Source organism: Leopardus geoffroyi, chromosome C2 (genome assembly GCF_018350155.1).
Source record: "Leopardus geoffroyi isolate Oge1 chromosome C2, O.geoffroyi_Oge1_pat1.0, whole genome shotgun sequence".
Lineage (NCBI taxonomy): Eukaryota > Metazoa > Chordata > Mammalia > Carnivora > Felidae > Leopardus > Leopardus geoffroyi.
The window spans coordinates 27,571,794-27,577,388 of record NC_059333.1 but is presented as its reverse complement, the minus strand read 5'-3'; the positions used below and the strand labels follow the sequence as shown (position 1 = coordinate 27,577,388).

The 5,595-nt window shown below is 35.1% G+C and overlaps 1 long non-coding RNA gene across 1 annotated transcript in view; it reads right to left on the bottom strand.

Annotated features, from left to right (window-relative positions):
• LOC123610702 overlaps positions 1-5,595 on the bottom strand; it is a 47,761-nt gene that overhangs the window by 16,052 nt on the left and 26,114 nt on the right. The window contains exons 2-3 of the long non-coding RNA XR_006718257.1: positions 2,207-2,386; positions 251-343 (exon numbers count right to left, since the gene is read on the bottom strand). This is a non-coding gene — a long non-coding RNA (uncharacterized LOC123610702). The remainder of the gene's footprint in view (positions 1-250; positions 344-2,206; positions 2,387-5,595) is intronic.

Sequence of the window (5,595 nt, the reverse complement as noted above, 5' to 3'; positions counted from 1 at the left end):
GGTAATTCTCTACTTCTCTGTTTTAGCTCCTGGCCTGAATCAGTAATCATTTGTCAAGTTTCTTTACTATTATCATAGTAGAGAACTTCCTCATATCTCACATAACTCCTTTCCCTGATTTGAGGATCATTTTCTCTCTTCTATCATATTATTGCTTCCAGAATGTGTTTACTAGAATATAAATATGTCATGCTATACCTCTACTTAAAATCTTTCGGTGGCTTCACAATGCCTTCAGAATTAAACTCACATTCATTTTGTATGGCATCAAAGATTTTCAGTGGTCAGACCCCTCTTCTCACTTTTGTTCTTATCCTCCTTTTTAACATATTCTTTCCAGCATCTGCGCATGATATAAACACATAAAAGAAGATCTGGTTTGTGTAGAGGATTAAATGAGATACAACTTTTCACCATTCTAATGAAGACTGCCAATTAAAATTTCCACTTTAACAGTATTATATTAATTCCCTATGAACTATGTTCAACTGTTAAAACACATGGGAGTTTTTTAAATGAAAGATTGCCATCATATCTGGCTTACCAATACACGGGGCAAAATATACTTTTCGTTTTGAATTGATTAAATGACAAAGAAAATTTACTTGTGCTGTGATCTATGAAATAGATAGGAGGTATAAACTGGGTAACTTGAATCATATAATATTTTGATAATTTACTGTGGTCATATTATCTAAGAATTGATATTTTTAAGGTTTTTTTTTTATTAAAAGAAAGAAGGCACCATATGTTTAAAAGACTAAGTGTAATCTAGCATTTCAGTTTTGCTTCTACTGACTTCAGAGCCTATTTGAGAATCTAATTTACTGACTTAAGATATGGTCTGCTAGCAGAATCTAGAAAAAATGTGTTGGATTAGAAAAATCGTTGCAGTCTTAAGTGTGTAGGGATTTGAATTATGTATTTTGTGGGAAAGGTCAGAAATAGAATTTAAACTATTTGCAAATGCCTTTGTTCTAGTTCTTTTGTATCATCAAAATATGATTTTTCTTTTCTGTCACATAAGTCCTCTATAGCTAGCTGGATGAAGTGATTATGAAAAGTTATGAAATTAATTTTCAGATGCTTTTTCTCATTCCTTATCTTGTTCTTTACATAATTGATAAACTTGAGATGATTAGTGTTCTTCTAAAGTAAACATTTCATAGCAAACAAAAAAATTCCTCCTTGGAACATAAAACAATTGCTAAAATCGCTACAGTGAGAAAAGGTCAATATCTCAATCTTGTTTATTTCAGCTGGCATAAAAATGAATTGGCCAGATTTTCATTTAGAAATAGTATAATTTATCAATTTAACTATGTAAAAACCTTAAAAAAAAGTTCAACAGCTGAAGATGCTCCATCTATCTGATAAAATGTCTGTCTCTAAAGGTCTATCTGATAAAACATGAATCATTGTGAGACTGGATATAATCAAAACATCAAGTAGAAATGGAAACAGTGTTCTTTCTCTTGTTTGATTGTTTTATTTTTTTCATTTTATATATCTCCTTTGTCCATCACAATGTATATTTTAAGTCCGGTTGCTCTTAGCTATTTTTATTTCCTCTGAAGATTTTTAGTTTGTTGTGTGTATCTCTGAATTCTAAAGACTTTTATTATTTTCCTGTCACTCTTCCTTAAGTGGTTTTTCCCATAAATAAAATACATTCAGGGCAATGAAATACAAACAACTTTTCTAATACAGTGCCACAGGGGAATCTATTACTCTATGCTATTTAAAAATTTGGTCAAGTCCATTTTAAAGAGAAAAGTGTAGGTAGAAATAGAGAACCACATTATGGTTTTGTATTATGTGTGTTAGTTTTTATCACTGCCATAACAAATTGCCACAAACATCAGTCTGATGCTAACGTTCTTGACTTAAGTCACACTGTTGAACAGGCCATGGGTTAGCACAGATTAGTTTGTCACAACAACTATAGTTGTCTGGCATTGCAGGGCATCAAGATCAATGCTATGTATAAAAAATACATGTCCAGCTGAGAAATAGGAGCTGTTGGTTTCTGGACCAGGGACTAACGGGGAAACCAAGATGGAGGACCGGCCACAAAGATAACATAATGATTATTTCACCATAGTCTACAGCCTAATGTTTGTAGTCAACTGTTTCTAGAACAACCTAAAAGCACAAGACAACTCTCTTCAGAATGAGGCATAGTTCTGTAGGAAGAGGTGCTTACCTTTCCATATCCTAAACTTAATTTAAACAAGTCAAGGAATGACTGAGCTGTACCAATAGGACCCAGTGCTTAATAAACCAATATTCAATCCTCAGTCTTCAAATCATAGAAGTTTAACAGTAGAAGAGATCTCAGAAGATCATTTTCTCCATCATCCTAAACATGCTCAGAACAGGTAGACTAGGGAAGAAAAAACAAAACAGTTGCTCAGGGTCCAACTATGCATTGTAACGGGCACAGAACAGCAAAGCTGCAACTCTACTATTCCCCACTTTTTACATCTTCAAAAGTTCCTACTTTGTTGACTATGACTGTGATTATGGGCTCTATATGCTATTTATATATAATTGTATTTGAGAAGCTATTAAACATATGTAATTTTTATATCACTCTCACTACATACCTTTATAACTCCTAACTGGAATAGCTAAAGCCTTACTTTTCTGTCCTTCTGATCTTTTCTCTACTACTAATTTGTGTAATTTGATCTGGGCTGAATAAGTGCTTTGGCTTCAAGACGCCCGTTACTGATGACAGAATTTTCGTAATCTTTGCTAACGTACTTCCTCGAAGTAGAGCTTGATGTAGCCAGTCTCTCCCAGCTAACATCTATGAGGTTTTGCTTGTGTGTGAAATGGAAATTGTGGACTTCTCTACTGAAGTACTCTGCCTTTCTCCCCATAGTGCACTATGTCTATACCTGTGTTCTCTCTGGTTGCTCTAGTATCATGATAGGTTTGGTGTTCCAGGTGGTCTTGGTCACTTCCTACTTGGAAAGAAATAAAAGACATCTCTCCCGACTCTGAAGTGTGATGTTACCTTCCATGTATCATCTTTAAAATATCTTCTAAGAGAATAAGATGAGGAGATTTTATCATTTAATCACTTTATGTCCGACATCCTGGAGGCTAAACATATTCGCTAGAGAGAAATATGAACTTCGGAAAATAAGCCAGTTGAAAAAACCCATAGTCTTCTTCCTCAAACACTTTTACTATGTACATTTTGATATATTTCCTTTCAAGGTGTTTGGTTTAACTGTAATCTTATTACATTGATGCATTTCTATTTTGTTTTTCAACTATATAACACAAGTATTTCTTTTTCATATTTTTAACATTATCTGCAGGTAAACTTTTCATAACTTCTGTGATTATTTTTGCAAAGAATTGGAAATGTCATTTCCCCCAGTTTTATTTATAATTATCTTTGTGCATTGGGCACTGCCAGCCTTCATATTTAGGATAATTCCACAGAAAATATTGTCAAAATATAGATAGTAGTTTGCAGAATTGGACGTGGGTCGCCACACCTCGTGCACCCGTGCCCCTTTGTGATGTCATTTTTTCAGCTTCACTCATCAAGAGAGAACATGTGTTCCCCTACTACTTGTTTCAGAACTCCTGGCTTGTTTTGACCAATAAAATATAGCAGAAGTGACAATCGTGCCACTTCCGAGCCTAAGCCTCCAGAAGCCTTATAGCTTCTGTTCATTCTTCGAATCCTAGATGCTATCACACCCGCTGCTGACCAATGAGAGGCACAGAGCCCATTTGCCCCCGTTGCTCCAACCAAATGTCAGTCAGCTGCCAAAGCAGGGCTGCCTCCCTGCATGGTAGCTGAAGCAGATGTATGAATGAGTCCAGAATGACCACACTACCCAACGACAAGAATAATAAATGGCTGTCCCTTTACATAAGTAAGTTTTGAGGTGCTATTTTACAGCAAAATTCACATCTACAATCTATTTGGCCAGAAAGAATGAACGTTTTTAAGCCTTGTGATTCACATTGATAAGTTGTTCTCCAAACCATTGTTAACAATTTGCTACCCTCTCCAGCTGAGGTTATCACTACTGTAAATATTCTCTGACTTGATAAAAGATAACTGGTATTTTGTTTTAATTTTTAGGTGCAGCATTTTAAAAGCTTTTCCCCCCTCACTCTGATGATATCATTACTTTTTTAGATGTCATTTTATTGAAACAAATCGTGTGTCAGAGTAAACTTTTTCTCAGATTCTTTTTCTAGAATTTAGATAATATTTGTCAGGTTTATTTGCTCTCAAAAGGTGTAAAGATACAGCACAGATGTTGATTTCATTTGCCAGATAATAGCTTTTGAAAGTCTTTTAAGGTATAATTGTCTCTTTCCAATATTTTTAGTTCTGTAATTATCAAATTTATAAAAGGTAAGTTGGTTGTATTGAAGTTTCTACTGGCCTCATATGACTTCATTGGATGTTGATCTCAGTGATTATGCGTGTTCTAGGTTGTTAGAAGTCATGTGATCATCTTGACTCACAATAGGAAGCAAGAAGGCAGGATATTGATATTCAAATTAGAAAATTTGCTTCCAGACCAAGTAGATGTGTGGAAAATGTAGGCAAAGTATTGGCCATTTTACTGGTGAGACTGAAGTGTTGCCATCACTCAATGCTTTCTCGTTGTTCGCATAATGAAAGCACAGATAGCATCACTCACGTTGTTTTTGGCTGTAGATTACAGAAAACCCATTCAAACAGCACTACATTCTAAGACTCATTAGTTGGGCTGATGTTTAGCCAATTCATTCTAGAGTAGCTATACTAGTTTTTTAAGACTCAAAATGCTTTCTCCGTGATTGCTAAAGACCATAATAGTAATGGCTATAAGTAGTAAAATTAATTAATAAAAAGAAATTTGTATATAAAACTTATACCTGCTTTCTATGGCCATCTGCTATCTTAGTAGCATACAACAATAAAAATTTTTAACTTATGATTTTTGCAGGATTCAGATGATTTCATCTGAGCTCAGATGATCTCTGCTGGATTTGTTCAGATAGCTGCTGTCAGCTCCATGTCAGCTAGGAGTCTTTCTGATCTTGCCTGGCCTTCCTCCTATCTCTCATGATGGCCCTCGCCTGGATAGAGTGACTCAGCTCTGTTCCACACAGGTGTCATCTTCCAGAAGGTCAGCTCAGGTATGTTCTCATGGTAAAGACAGGAGCAAGATAGCCACACACATGCTTTCAAGTCTCTATTTGCATCACACTTACTAATACCACACTGGCGCAAGCAAATCACTTGGAGCCCAGAGGCAGGGTAGGGTGGCATTACAAAGTTACATGGAAAAAAATACACAGATACAGAAAGTGGTAAATTAGTGAGTCCATTGATAAAATCAAACTATAATAAATTCATTAACTTAGTTGCTATAGGATATGTCATAGTATCTATTGATGTCACAGCATCTATTGATAAACTAGTCCTCTCCAAAACATTTCCAGTTGTACCTACTGTGGGTATCTGTGTCATAGTATATGCATTATCTAAAATGATATCAGCATTTTGTCATTGCTCTTTATTTTTTTTTTCAACGTTTATTTATTTTTGGGACAGAGAGAGAC